The sequence below is a fragment of the Rana temporaria genome, chromosome 3, assembly GCF_905171775.1.
Source record: "Rana temporaria chromosome 3, aRanTem1.1, whole genome shotgun sequence".
Lineage (NCBI taxonomy): Eukaryota > Metazoa > Chordata > Amphibia > Anura > Ranidae > Rana > Rana temporaria.
The window spans coordinates 445,081,623-445,097,805 of NC_053491.1; the positions used below are offsets into that span (position 1 = coordinate 445,081,623).

The 16,183-nt window shown below is 44.6% G+C and overlaps 1 long non-coding RNA gene across 1 annotated transcript; it reads right to left on the reverse strand.

Moving 5' to 3' along the window:
* Positions 1-4,653: 4,653 nt before the first annotated feature.
* Positions 4,654-10,378, reverse strand: LOC120933353. The gene is made up of 2 exons (XR_005748079.1): positions 9,751-10,378; positions 4,654-5,064 (listed from the first exon to the last, which is right to left on the reverse strand). It is a non-coding gene; the product is annotated as an uncharacterized LOC120933353 (long non-coding RNA).
* Positions 10,379-16,183: the final 5,805 nt, after the last annotated feature.

The following is a 16,183-nucleotide window of genomic DNA, read 5'->3' on the forward strand; positions in this document are numbered from 1 at the left end:
TTCTTCTACATATTTTTGGTAAAAAAAATTGCAATAAGCGTTTATCGGTTGGTTTGCACAAAATTTATAGTGTTTACAAAATAGGGGATAGTTTTATTGCATTTTTATTAATTATTATTGTTTTACTACTAATGGCGGCAATCATCGATTTTTTTTCGTGACTGCGACATTATGGCGGACACATCGGACAATTTTGACACATTTTTGGGACCATTGTCATTTTCACAGCAAAAAATGCATTAAAAATGCATTGTTTATTGTGAAAATGACAATTGCAGTTTGGGAGTTAACCATTAGGGGTCGCTGAAGGGGTTAAGTGTGACCTCATCTGTGTTTCTAACTGTAGGGGGGCGGGCTGGACGTGTGACGTCATTGATCGTGTTTCCCTATATCAGGGAACACACGATCGATGACAGCGCCACAGTGAAGAACGGGGAAGCTGTGGTTACACACACCTCTCCCCGTTCTTCAGATCCGGGGACCAATCGCGGGACTCCAGCGGCGATCGGGTCCACGGGTCCCGTGGTCACGGAGCTTCGGACCGGGTCGCGGGCGCGCGCCCGCGACCCACGGCTGGGCACTTAAAGAGGACGTATAGGTACGTGCTTGTGCCCAGCCGTGCCATTCTGCCGACGTATATCTGCAGGAGGCGGTCCTTAAGTGGTTAATATAGCACAAGATCAGGGCCCTTAACACCAAAGGAGGTTAGATATTTAGGAATAATTTACATTGCTCCAACCTCGGAGTTGAGAAGAGAAAGGCTCCAGGACCCTCTATTTGTATCCATAAATTGAATCATTAAACATAAAAGGAGAAAAAAAGTGGGGAGGAAGGGAAGAAGAAAAATAAATTGGAGTATAATTAATTTAAATAAAATAAGGCAGAGGAGGGGGAAGGAGAGGAAAGGGAAAAAAGTATAGGTCAGAAATCCAAAGTAGGAGTCATTTCCCTCAGCCTAGGCCCCCCACCATTCACCTCTAGAGACTACGGGGCTTGTTAGGATACATACATATATATATATATATATATATATATATATATATATATATATATATATATATATGTAAAGGAAGGGGTCCCAATACTTATGGTGATATAGTGTATGTTGACAGCTGGCAGGGCTGGCTACCAAAATACTATAGCTACAGTGGGAGATTGATACATCCACACTGTGTAGTGTGGATATCGGAATCTATATGTGTTATTGTGTATAGCCAACTTAAAAAGGCCAGTAACATGAAGGGCCCCCCTGGTCATTCCACCCACATCTTAACATGCGCTGTTAGCGTAAGGGCAACAGAAGGAAAGCTGGACCTGAGCTTATTGTCTTTAATGCCGTGTGTGTCGTCGTGCGCTGCCATGCAGGCAGGGCTGCTGTTAGAAATCATGGGGCCCCGTACAGTCTACATGGCAGGGCCCCTTCAACATATCAAGATCATATTTTCACCAAAAAATACACTAAAATCATTATTAGTGAACACAAATGTAACAGAGAACCTGTGTGAATTAGCCTTTTTTTATTTATTTTTTACATAAAAATAAAATTATATTCACAGTGACAAGGGGGCAATTATAGGAATGATGCCCTCTGTCAGTGTCTCTCCCTGCAGCAGCTAAAAGCCGGCAGGAGGAGGAGAAATTGGCTTTCAGCTGCTGCACAGGGCATCCTACTACCCCTCCGCCAAACCAAACTAATTCCTCCTGCTGTTTGGGCCCCCTACAGGAGGACAGGTGCCCCCCCCCCCCCATCAGGTCCAATAGCACCTAGTGTACTTGTGTATTGGAGTACCTTGTAAAGAAAAGGCACTGAATAGAGTGCCATGTGTTGCTCTAAGGCTCAGTGAAATGAAGTGTTACCACAATGCAAAGGTATGAAGCCAGGAAAATAAAGGATGTGGTCTGCTACGTAAGAAAAAGAAAACCCAATAGGTCGGACTTTAAAGGCCGATTGGACCAATGATTTTGGTTTAAAAAAATTGTCATTTTATTTATACATAAAAGTAAAAAAGGGCATATAAACATACAGGGCCAGATTCTCGTAGATCGGCGTTAAACTATGCAGGCTGGAACGTATCTCGTTTACGTTACGCGGCCGCAAGTTTTACGGGCAAGTGCTTGATTCACTCGCGAGGACGTCATTGGTTTCGACGTTAACGTAAATGGTGCCCGGCGCCATTCACGGACGACTTACGCAAACGACGTACTTTTTTAAATTTCGACGCGGGAACGACGGCCATACTTAACATTGGTTGCCCCTCATATAGCAGGGGAAACTTTACGCGTCGCAAAAGCTACGGAAACGTCGTAAATTCACTGCGTCGAACCGCGCGTACGACGGGGAAAACTACGTCGGCGGGAAAAAAAAATGCATCTAAGATCTGACAGCGTAAGAGCCTTACGCCTGTCAGATCTAATGGAAATCTATGCGTAACTGATTCTAAGAATCAGTCGCATAGATACGCCGGGCCAGATTAGGACTTACGACCGCGCAAATGGCGTTGCGCCGTCGTAAGCCCTTTGAGAATCTGGCCCACATAGTATTAACAATAGAAAGTCAGCCAAAAACACCGCCAAAAAAGGGGTTAAATATACCCAAATGACGTCAACAAAGTTATGACATCAACAAAATGCACCAGCCCTGTGCGTCTACGCGTTTAGCTGGATCGCTTCTTCAGGTCACACATAAGGGGGGTATAGAAACAGGTCTCACTGGTCTGGGTGCGTGAAAATGCCTACATAAAAATCTCCCCGGGCGGGCATCGGAGCAACTAGGGTAGCCAAAACACTAATCCCAAATTGTCACAGATAATCAGATCATTGTTCCTCTAGTCTAGGGGAAAGGAAAATCCTATGTGGCAAACTTCATAAAAAGAAATAGTAGCAAGATAGCTGCATAGACATCAGCAGTCAGATCATATTCATAGGATCGTTGTTGCCTGATTTTAACACAGGAACGTACATGCTCAGCAGCTCCTAATACAGAGAACAACTACTTTAAGTAAGGAGTACTCGTGTGGTATGGCGAGTCCTGGGAAAGAAAATGTGATTTCTCATGTAGGCTGAGAAGGAAAATCCTAGGTGTGTGCTCGGTAAATATTTGACTTACGGCACCAAAGGCGTTTTAGTCAACAAGACCTTAAAGATCCCTTACTACATGGAATTCCTAAATGATGCAGGACACACAGATAAGCGAAAAGCACAGACCTCTCACCTCTACCTTATATAAATACAGTTGTTCAAGGCGGAAACCTCATACCTCCTTCAGAAAATGTATCTGGAATAAAGGAGTCCATACAACGGGGAAATGATTGTTCACTGAAGGCCAATCGGATTGGCTGTTCTCTCTCTCTCTAAGGTCTTACTTTTATGGGATTTTTTGTTTTTAAATTATTAAAAAAATTTAAATTCTAATTATTTGTTTTCAATTATTACCATGGGGAGCTTGGGAACTCTGCAAGATGGATTGGAACACTCAGGAATCCAAGGGGGAATCAAGAAAGCACTGGGCTGGGGAGTGTTGGTGCCATGGGCCGGTGTATTGTCACAGTTTGCTGCCTATCCTAGAATGCTCCGGAAGTCACGTGGCGGCCAACTGCGCATGCGCGATGCGTTCCAAATGCGATGCGTTCCAATGGTTTCACGACAGTGCACACCAGTGAAACCTCGGTTGGCATCCAGGCTCTTTCCTTAACATCCCCGTGGATTGGAGGATGTTAAAAAAAAGAACCAGGAGGCCGAGCGAGCCGTCTGAGCGAAGCGAGGACGTGAGGCCGACTGGCCACTTTCCTAAAAATCCACGTCGCCCTGAATGCCGGGTTCGCTGGTGTGTACTGTCGAAAATCCATTGGAACGCATCGCACTTGCGTTTGGAACGCATCGCGCATGCGCAGTTGCCCGCCACGTGACTTCCGCAGCATTCTAGGATAGGCAGCAAACTGTGACACTATACCGGTGTTCTGCCGAATAAGTTCCCCCCGGCGGATAAGGACCCCCCTGTACTGCGCAGGCGTGAACTGAGCCTCCGAAAATAGCCGAACATGTAGAGCTGAGAGTCAGCTCTAGACGGTGCCTGCGCAATGACTACGCACGCTCCCGATGCTAGTGCTAGGCGGGTGATTTTGCAATGTTGATGTAAATAGTTATTGCAACAGGTCCAGGGCAACGTGGACCTCGCTGTAAGTGGACAGTCGGACGGCTCGCTTCGCTCGCTCGGCCTCCTGGCTCTTTTTTAAACATGCTCCATGTCCACGGGGATGGTAAGGAATGAGCCTGGATGTCAGAAGTGTAGCACCACCGCCTCGGCAGTACAATTTGGTGTGCGCAGGCGCCGTCTAGAGCTGACTCTCGGCTCTACGTGTTCGGCTATTTTCGGAAGGCTCAGTTCACACCTGCGCAGTACAGGGGGGTCCTTTCGCCGCCGGTACTAATAAGGCTAGTCATACACGCCTGTAGATGCAGGCAAAACAAGAGAAAACCCATAGGTTCCTCGATCCATACTAAACATCTCTGCTGCTGGCTATTGTATATATGCCGTTGCGGCACACTGATAAGCCAACAATTTTCCACTCGGCTTCTTCAGTTTTTCAATTAAAGTTTGTCAAGCCGGATGGTGCTGTTAAATCCAATTTGGGGGTCTTAATTAAGACGATCAGATTAGATGGTAGATAAAGATAATAAGTAGGTGCTTTAATTAAGACATTGCAATGGAGAAAGACAACACAGATCTCGGCTACTATAAGCGAGTAAAAGTGAAAGTGTTTCTGAGCTTACAACTACAGGGGAAAACAATTTATACGTATGAATATTCATAAGATATGGGTATGTATCAACTGTATTCTAGGCGTGATAAAGGTGTGATCGTATAGTTTTAGTCCAATCAAAGTCCATATCTTCTTTATAGCATGGGAACAGTTAAATGGGGGGTTACATCACGTGACTGGCAGAAAAACCTTCCCCAAGAGTCTCTGGTCAGTTCAAACTGGTTTAGTAGAAAAGTCTATTTTCAACTGGTCTTATCAGTCTTCTGTCTGATTCCCAAGGACAAAACGAAGAAGCTGTGAACATCTGTGAAAAAGCAAACAAAAGTGCATTATCAATCCTTAAAGTGAACGTCTATATTATATATCTATATCAACATTATCAGACCCCTAAATTATACTCATTTCCCTCCTCTTGACCCCCATGGCGGGGTCACTACCATATCTTCTCTACCTAGTATGACACCAAAGGGTCCACAGTACTACTTCACATCTATGTGGAGTAAAGCTCTTCTTAGGGTGTATGTGGATACATATCTTTACTCATTCGTATCACCCATTTTGGTATCATACAAATTTGCTAATCTGACAATCTGATAACACTCTATTTCTTCCTTGGGGGGTCATCTCCCTCAGATCTAACTGTCATTGTATTTCACATTTAGCACACCTAAAAAAAAACAAATAAACAAGCAATCCTCTAACGATAATTCCTATGAGGACAAAAACATATCTGTTGAATCCATGAAAATGTACCATATCTAAACAGTGTAATCTGAGTTTTTCATATTTCCTATCATAATGTCACATTGTATACCTCTTTTCCTTACTAAACAAGGAGGTATTCCAAAAGGCCTCAAGTTATATTTAGCATAAAATGTATTTTCACAATAATACAACATTTGTGATATTCTTGACATACTAGTTTGGGCAGCCTTGTATTGCTTAAACTCAAAATGAACGTAAACGAGTACTAGGTGTGTGCCTTTTTTTTTTTTTTTAACTGTCTGGCCTATGTGAACATATCTAGCAATTACTGTACTCAAATGGCTCCTTATGCCTGTCAGCGTGTGTAATTTGTACAGGTGATTTTCCTCTATAGCCTTGACTAAGATCAAGCAAAGGCATAACAGTAGTTTACTCATCTTTTGAAATTAGCTGTACTTTCTTGCAATGGCTGGCATGTATCCACATCACTTTACAGCTGTAGCAGTTGTCAGGAACACTTGGTAGGGTCCTTCAGACTTTGGTCTCAAAGGTACTTTCACATGTTCTTTTACTAGGACCCAATCATCTGGCTGTAAATCATGTGTTCCAATTTCTTGATCTAGAATTGAATCAAAAACAACTTGTGCATCGCAGTTAGTTGCTTGTATTAGACAATTACATAACAAAACAAAATCATTATACATTACAGCAGTCTGATGTGGAAAATACAACCCTGTCTTAGGTGGGCCCCCAAATAAAATCTCATAAGGGCTCAAATTTTCTGACCTATAAGTAGGGGTAATCCTGATGTTGTAAAGAACCAAAGGCAACAATTCTGGTCATTGTTTCCTTACTGACCTGTCTTTCCTTTCCCTGCATTAATTTGGCTAGCCTGTCTTTAATGATTCCTATATGTTTCTACCTTTCCTGAACTCTGAGGATTATAGAGGCATGAAAGGCCTGCTCAATTGCCAAGTCCCTGCATGTAATTTGCATGATCTGTCCAGTGAAATGTGTTCCTCTGTCATTCTCTAGGATTTCAGGGACTTCAAGCGGCATATTACTTCGGAAAGGAGTTTCCTTGCTGTTGTCTTGGCATTTGCTTTAGCCACCAGTCAGGCTTCTATTCAGCTTAAAAACATGTCTACGCACAACAAAACATTTTGATATTAGCCTGATTTGGGCAATTGGATTTAATTACTCTGAAGTCTTTGGAAAAGGAATAGTGACTTGGCCAAATGTCTTTGTTTTACTCTGGTTGGGTTTCCTGGGTTATTTTTAGCACAGATTATGCATCCATCAACAAAGTCTTGATATACATTTCTGGAGTATCGAATAAACCATCCAGCCTTGCTTATGTCTCTCTCCATTGCTTAGGGCATACATGACTCAGTCCATGAGCTAGTGGCATGATCATCTTCTCCGTTTGAGACGGGACACATATTCCTTTTTCCTTGCACAAGTCCATCTTGATCCTTCTTTGTTCCGTCCCTTTACATGATTTTATTCCAATCGTCAGGTGCAGATTCTTGCAATTTCTTAATCAGTTGCTTTACTTTCAGTATTTGTTCTTTTCTTTTCCTTCAATCTGTTTCGGGCTTCTTCTTATTCCATTGCAAAATCATTTATTAGGGTCATGATTGCTTCCATGGGTGTTTCACAAGTCTTCCTGGCAGTATGATCAGACAACGGTTTCCTTTGTCTTCCTTCAGTATGTGCGTTGACCTTCGGGGGTGGCTACTTTCTTTGGGAGGGTGACTGGTTCAAAAAGTTCTTGAACATATTTTCAGTTTTGAATTGGTTCTCTTGCAGCAGTTGTGAGTCTTTTGTTCTTCCTTATGGGTCCATAATCATGGATTACTTTGACAGCATGCTTGCTATCAGTGTAAATGTTGGCTGTTTGATCCTTTGCAGTCTCACTAGCTCTTTTGAGTGCTACCACTTTGGCAACCCGCGCTGAAAGTGATGAAGGGAGTAGTTGGATCTCAATCACTTCCTCCAATGTTGTCACCGCATATTCCATTCTTGGGACTCCATCTTTTGTACAGGCATGTACCGTCCACAAACAGGATCAGATTGATGAGGATTTTCAAGAGTAGTGTCCTTTACTGGGGAAATTTGCTGCATTTCTTCTTCCATAAGTTTTAAGCAGATCTGGTCACCCTCCTCTTTGAGGTCTTCTTCTCTCTCTAGGAAAAATCTGGCAAGCTTGATTGTAGTACATCTTTTCACTTCCATTTCTCCAAATTCAAGCAGTATTGCTTCATAACATTCATTCCAAAGCATGTCTTCTCTTTTGTACAGCACCACTGTCACAGGTTGCAGCTGCAGTTTTCTTTTTGTGTTCTTCCCACAGCATGGATCTTGGTGCATCCACCAACCAGATCTATTTTATACATGGCTTCGAAGGGGTTGCAGTCAACAGGGCAGGATGAAGAGGTTTTACACCATTTAAGATTGCAGGATACAGAAAATGTGACAACAATCTTCTGGAAAGTCAACCTTCAGAGAAAGACTGTTCAGACAAATTGGACACCTCTTAGTTGAACTTAATGTTAAAGTACTGGCACCAGTCCCATCTTTGCCTTCGTCACCATCTTTTTCTTCATGTTGCTGGTCTTTCAGATGAGCATAAACGCTTGCTCCTCATCCTTCCCACTAAACCTAATAATGTCATTTATCTCAGCAGGATCAGAAATGAATCCAACCATAAAATCACCATCCAAACAAAGGCTATCGTAGCTTTGATTTCTCAACTGCAATTCTATTATTCCATCATAACGTTAGTTGAAGTGGAAAGCGTAATGTTACAAACATTCTTTACCATCCGTCTCAGAGATGCACAAATTAACTTCTGTGTGCTCAGAAAGTTCATGCTGCTTTACTATTCATTCATCATCTTTCTCTTTCTTCTGCTTACGTCTGTCAGGCAATCTGCATTTCTGGCCAATCCTGCCACAATTCTAGCATTTCCTGGTTTCTTTTTGAGAAATGGCTCCTTGACCATCATATTGGGCTACAAAAGCATTCAGCCTTTTCTCTTTTCTCACATCCAGCAATCCTTAATAATTCTACAACATTCTGTCCACTTTCTTCATAATGCAATTCACTTTAATGTTCCTTTAAACCTTTTCCTCTTATAAATAAACTTGCCTTTCTCCACTTTCTTGTTTCTTGAAAACATTTAAATAATTATAATAATCATGGCTACCTTTTCTTTCTTTTTTTAAAAAATGAATCCAAGAGTTACATAACACAAACTAACTATTTTAACTAGGATTTCACGTTGCCACATAATTAAACATTTCTTAGATATTCGGAACTATCTGGCTCTATTACACAGGAATTTAAAGGGGGGAGCATCTCACTCTTTTCTTCACACACTAACCCAAGCACAAAGGAGGGGGGAATAAACTGCAAAAAGCAGCAGGCTCATCTCATCATTATCTTACAATTATCCAAAAGTAGCATTGATTTTCTGCTTCTCAAACATTTCTTAAATATTTATATAACAACAATGGCATTGCCTGGTCTAATTCTCTAACTTTGACAGGCTCATAATTAGTTAGTTTCATCACATTGCATACTTTCAAAAACACATTGTACATTTTTAATTACCTTATTCAACTCTGTCATAAAAATGAACATACACAGATACCCAATTTGATCATAACTCCTGCAGGTACAAGATCAGCTCTGTTTTGGTCCAGCCTATAATAGTCTTGGTGTCATCTTAACCATTGTCCACATCTGTCTGTCATGTCAGTCATAGGACTTACTTGTGCCACTTCTACCTTTCCCGGTTTGAAAGGTCCATGGGAGCACCGTACTCCCAATCTAGAGAACTCACTCTCGAGTCTCTACTTAAAAATTTATGGGTCGTCACCCAAAATTTCTCCTGGGCTACACACAGTAGCCATCAAATGGCACTTCTTTTACACTTGGCCACACAGGCCTTACTCGCCACACAGGCTCACTACTACAGTCCTCTGGTCAGACCTTTTCACAAGTCTCATAAAACTATTGACACCCCAAGCATATAAACAAAACATTAGCAATCCACCAACAATGATTATTATAGACTCTATTATTTCTGCAACAAGTGAAGTAGAGGAGTTATTTGGGTCAAACTGTGTAGCATTTACATTACTCTGGTTTGCATCAATTTTATCTCACCATCTCATCAAAGAAAAACAAACACATCAGACGTCAGCCAATAGACTTCAGACACCGACTGGTACTTGCCGTGGTGGGCAGAAAGAGTAAGAATAAAAGGTTTTCTTACCGTGGCCACTGGTTCTGCCCAACATGGGTTTCCCGTCTCTTTGGTCGGAAGTCCAACGGAACTGAATCCGAGTCACGGCACCAACTGTTAAATCCAATTTGGGGGTCTTAATTAAGACGATCAGATTAGATGGTAGATAAAGATAATAAGTAGGTGCTTTAATTAAGACATTGCAATGGAGAAAGACAACACAGATCTCGGCTACTATAAGCGAGTAAAAGTGAAAGTGTTTCTGAGCTTACAACTACAGGGGAAAACAATTTATACGTATGAATATTCATAAGATATGGGTATGTATCAACTGTATTCTAGGCGTGATAAAGGTGTGATCGTATAGTTTTAGTCCAATCAAAGTCCATATCTTCTTTATAGCATGGGAACAGTTAAATGGGGGGTTACATCACGTGACTGGCAGAAAAACCTTCCCCAAGAGTCTCTGGTCAGTTCAAACTGGTTTAGTAGAAAAGTCTATTTTCAACTGGTCTTATCAGTCTTCTGTCTGATTCCCAAGGACAAAACGAAGAAGCTGTGAACATCTGTGAAAAAGCAAACAAAAGTGCATTATCAATCCTTAAAGTGAACGTCTATATTATATATCTATATCAACATTATCAGACCCCTAAATTATACTCAGTGCCAACAGACCCATACACAACTGGACTTTAGGTCATCTCAACGAGTCTTGGTTGATATTCAAGCTTAAAGGAGTTGTAAAGGAAAACATTTTTTTTCATAATAAGCATCCTTTACCTGCAGACATTCCTCTTTTCACTTCCTCATTGTTCGTTTTTGCTCAGAAGTTGCTCTATTTCTTCTCTGTTCTGTTCACTTCCTGCTTGTCTGATTGTTACTCACCACCGTGACGGGAGGGTTTACTGCGGTGGTCAGTAACGTGCTCACCCCCTCCTGGGAACTACATCTGTGCGGCAGGACGCTCTCTATGTGTGAGGCCTGGTACACACGATAGGATTGATCCGCGGATCAATCCTCTGAGGATTTTGATCCGATGGAGTGTACTCACCATCGGATCGAAATCCGCGCCGAATTTACACCGCGGTGACGTGTCGCGCCGTTGCCGCAATGATGACGCGGCGACGTGCGTGACGCTGTCATATAAGCAATTCCACGCATGCGTCGAATCATTACGACGCATGCGAGGGACGGGTTCGGACGGATCGATCCGGTGAGTCTGTACAGACCACCGGATCGATCCGCTGGAGCCGATTCCAGCGGATAGATTTGTAAGCATGTCTACAAATTTTTATCTGCTGGAAATCGTAAATATCCACGGATAAATATCCGCTGGAACGTACACACCAGGGGATCTATCCGCTGAAACCGATCCGCTGATCTCAGCGGATGGATCCTCTCGTGTGTACGGGGCCTTAGAGACTTTAAGGAGGTGTGAATTACTGAGTGTGCCGCAATGCATACTGGGAAATGTAGTTCTTACATGAACAAACGATGCAAACCAGGAAGTGAATGAGAGAACAGAAACTAGAACACCGGAGGTGATATAGATGAAGGAATTTAATAGGTATTTACTAGTTTTTAACAGAATCATTACACTATTCTGTCTGTCTACCTTGCAGACATTAATTTTAGGCAAAAACATTTTTTCCTTTACAACTCCTTTAAGTTATGTTGAGTTGGTGGCTGTGTGTCAAGATACATCACCATTCAGACATTCAGCAGCTATTCACTGAGGGAATGGAGACTGATCGTGGGCGTACACACGATCATTTTTCGGCATTAAAAAAACTTTGTTTTTCAAAAACGTCATTTAAAATGATGGTGTGTGGGCTACACATAATTTTTCAGATTCTGAAATACAACAAAAAAAAAATTGGAACATGCTGCATTTTTTAACGTCGTTTTAAACGATGTTGTTTTTCGGGTTATAAAAAATGATCGTGTGTGGGCTAAAACGACGTTAAAAACCCGCGCATGCTCAGAAGCAAGTTATGAGACGGGAGCGCTTGTTCTGCTAAAACTACCGTTCATAATGGAGTAAGCACATTCATCACGCTGTAACAGACAGAAAAGCGCGAATCGTCTTTTACTAACACGGAATCAGCTAAAAGCAGCCCAAAGGCAAATAGAACTTCCCCTTTATAGTGCCGTCGTACGTGTTGTACGTCACCGCGCTTTGCTAGATTATTTTTTAAAAACGATGGTGTGTGGGCAACATCGTTTTAATGATGAAGTTGGGAAAACGTCGTTTTTTGCACATGCTGAAAAACAACGTTTTTTTTCATGCTGAAAAATGATCGTGTGTACGCAGGATGATACTTTGGTCTGACTTTCATGCAACTTGAGAGCCATAGACTCCAATGTTAACCTTCAAAAGTTGCATGAAAGTCTTACCTGAATGTTATACAATGCAACAGTTGTCCATTATCACTGGTCAAAGCCAAAGTCGTATCCAAGTTGCATCCATCCAAAGTTGCACTCCAAAATTAGTGCAACTTTGGAGTCGTACAAGTGTGAATGGAGCCTAAAGCTTCCATTGCAGTAAATTCAAAGAGGAGCTTCAGTCCCTCCCAAGCAGCTTCACAGCCGGATTTCCACTATGCATGCGAGATTCACGCCGTGCTTTGTGAAGGATCCTGCAGTCTTCTGGGACCTGTGATGTGTCCCAGAAGGCTGCAGGCAAAGGGGGAGGGGATGAACTTCCGCCAGGGGCACCCCATCCATTGATGGCGCAGGGGCGCCGCGTTCCCCTATCCATGTGTCCGGCCTCTTTCAGGACATCAGCGCAGGTGTGTTACAACAGCAAATAAATATTCGCTGTTGTAAAACTGATCCTCCTTCCGGGCCAAACAGAAAGCTGGTTTTGACACCGGTCACCCGATTGACTGAAAGGACAGGCGATCCTATTGGACACCTAGGATGAGGAGCTGGAAGCTGCCACGGAGGAGAGGACTCAGAGTCGAGGTGGGAGGCTGCAGCAAATATGTGCCAAACATTTTGTGAACATGGCTAAGAACTTCACAGGCAGCCAGATTTATATGACAGTGTCATCTGAGTCAATGCGGACCCTGCATCAGTGGCGGAATTTTCATAGTCGCAACAGTCGCAGTTGCGACCGGGCCCTGTAAGTCTGGGGGGCCCACCTGACTGTCAGTGTTTGTTGGCTGATGATGCGGTGCGCACTGCGTGCTGTTCGTTCAGCCGTGGGGCGTGCTTTTGCCGCTGAGCCTGGTAAGAGAGAAACAATGCAGAGGCTGAGGCAGCGGAGCACTCACACTGACTTAGATTGTGGACCGTCCCCGCCTGCGCCTATCCAGAGACACAGATGTAGGGAGGCGGGCTCTGCAGCAAATGAGAGAAGGTGGGGAGGAGCTTTCCCCTCTGCAGCAGCGTGCGTGCGTGTACCTACCCGGTGTCTACCCAGGCATGAGGCAAGGCATCCTGGCGGAAGAAGGCACAGTCGCACAGTGAAGGTGTCTCAGTCAGAGTGACCCAGGCCACAGAACAGAAAGTGGGGGATATCGATTGACTGACGGTAAGTCAATCAAGAGTGACAGTCAGAGCTCACTCAGCTCAGCAATTGATACCATCCTCCACCACCTGTGCCTCTTACTGATCCCACCCCCCCACCACTGATCTCATCCCTATACCCCCATTACTTCTACAACAGAGGTGATGTGGGGTATAGCGATGAGATGAGTGGTAGGGGGATGGGATCAGTAAGAGGCACAGGTGGTGGTGGCAGCCACCCCCTTAAGTAGCACTGCAGCCACCCCCTTAAGTAACACTGCAGCCACCCCCCCTCAAGTAGCACCGCAGCCACCCCCCCTCAAGTAGCACCGCAGCCACCCCCCCTCAAGTAGCACCGCAGCCACCCCCCCTCAAGTACCACCGCTGCCACCCCCTCAAGTACCACCGCTGCCACCCCCCTCAAGTACCACCGCTGCCACCCCCCTCAAGTACCACCGCTGCCACCCCCCACAAGTACCACTGCTGCACCCCCCTCAAGTACCACCACTGCCATACCCCTCAAGTACCACCACTGGTACTTGAGGGGGGGTGGCTGCGGTGATACTTGAGGGGGTGGTAGCAGTGATATGTGGTAGGGTAGCGGTGATACTTGAGGGAGTTGGCAATGGTGGTACTTGAGGGGGGTTGGCAGTGGTGGTGCCATCCTCTCCCACCACCACCTGTGCCTCTTACTGATCCCATCCCCCCACCACTGATCTCATCCCTATCCCCCTATTACTTCTACAACAGAGGTAGGGATGAGATCAGTGGTGGGGGGATGGGATCAGTGAGAGGCACAGGTGGTGGTGGGAGAGGATGGCACCGCCACCGCAGCCACCCCCCCTCAAGTAGCACCGCAGCCACCCCCCCTCAAGTAGCACCGCAGCCACCCCCCCTCAATTACCACCGCTGCACACCCCTCAAGTACCACCGCGACCACACCCCTCAAGTACCACCGCGACCACACCCCTCAAGTACCACCACTGGTACTTGAGGGGGGGTGGCTGCGGTGGTACTTGAGGGGGTGGTAGCGGTGATACATGGTAGCGGTGATACTTGAGGGAGTTGTCAGTGGTGGTACTTGAGGGGGGTCGGCAGTGGTGGTGCCATCCTCTCCCACCACCACCATCTGTGCCTCTTACTGATCCCATCCCCCCACCACTGATCTTATCCCTATCTCCCTATTACTTCTACAACAGAGGTAGGGATGAGATCAGTGGTGGGGGATGGGATCAGTAAGAGGCACAGGTGGTGGTGGGAGAGGATGGCACCATCACTGTCGCCACAGACCCCCCCCCCCCCCCTCAAGTGAAATCAGAAACAGAGTTGTTTACTTTGTTGTACAGTGTGAAAAAATTAAGTATCAAAATCAGGCTTTTCGGGGGGGGGGGGGTTGGGGGGGCCTTCATGATTTCTTGCACCGGGGCCCTGAAGTCTCTAGTTACGCCACTGCCCTGCATGGTGATGTCTGAACAAAGATGCCTTCTAGAGAGAAAAGCAGATGACTGCATTGTCACTTGGGGGCAGGGCTGGACTGGGACAAAAATTTGCCCCTGGATTTCATCCAGACTGGCCCACTTTGACAGGTCTCTCCCACAGCGGCCGGACAACTAACCCACCCCCCCCCCCGGCTACCCAAGCCCCCTCTCCCCCTTCACTAGCCACTAGCCGTTTTACTTTATTAGAGTAGTACGGCTGGTACTGGTACTCTTATAGGCAGTACCAGTGGGGAAGCTAGACATTATTTCTCCCGGGGCAAAGAATCAGTTTGGTGCCCCCCTTATGGGACAAGATTAGGCAGAAGGGAGAAACTCCCAGGCCGCTGTCACTGAAGCCGGCCCAATGAGCCATCGGCCCACCGGGAAACTCCCTGTAGTCCCAATGGCCAGTCCATCCCTGCTTGGGGGGGGGGGGGGGGTACTGTGCTCTTTGTACCTGAAAGTGTTACATTGCCACTTTACTTATTGTTCATGCACCTAACCTAAAAAAAAAAAAAAATTCACATGCTTGTTCCACTTTAATTACTTAAAGTGGATTTAAACCTAATTCATGAAATTTGAGCTGGGCACACATCTGCAGTATTATGTTATCTGTCTTCAAAGTGCTAAATCCCATAGCTCTCTCCTAAATCAGCCTGATAACTCCTGACAAATTCTCTGACACTTTAGCTAAAAGCAGCCTGAAATTTCTGTCAGGGGAGGTTGCTAAAATAGATTAACAGGCAGCTGGCCCTGTTACAAAACACCTCTGAGAGTCTCTGCCTATGATGAGAGGGGGTGTGTGCCTTTCCTCCAATCAGCAATGTTAGCTATCTTGGCTGTATGCCCAGACATCACACTCTGTTAAACAGGAACAGAAAATTTCCTAACACATCTGAACTTTCTAAACAGTATATAAATGTGAAGACAACAGATATACATGTAAAACTTATGTAAGGAGATTTGGTTCATCTCTGTGTATCATCTGAGGCTGTTCACTTCACTGGGTGTATGGAGGGTTTACAAAGATTGTATTATTCTTGTGACTGCAATTCTCCACCATGAATTCCTAGCAAGGTTAGATGTATGAAAGTTTGCTTGAATCCGTGGCTTTGGGGCGAATTGGCAAATTCTCTGAATGGTTTCCACCATCTCAAGGGTTTCCACCCTTTCATTGGTGACACGTCCCTGTTATGTTATAGATAGCAGGTAGTATGTTATAGATAGCAGGTAGTATGCACAGAGCTACAGGTTTTTCAAGAGTAACCAGCCCCGGGTGGCATTTACCAGGAATTCTGCTCTCTTTGTAAATGAGTGTTTATCTTTCACTGTAATTTCTGTGGCATCTGAGGAGTTAAACCAGACTAACCGAGATCCTGGAAATTCTATTGTAATTACCAGAGAGGCATGTGGATGAACCTGAAAATCCAGGCGCACTATGAGTAGAGTAAACTTCAATATGGTAACAGTAT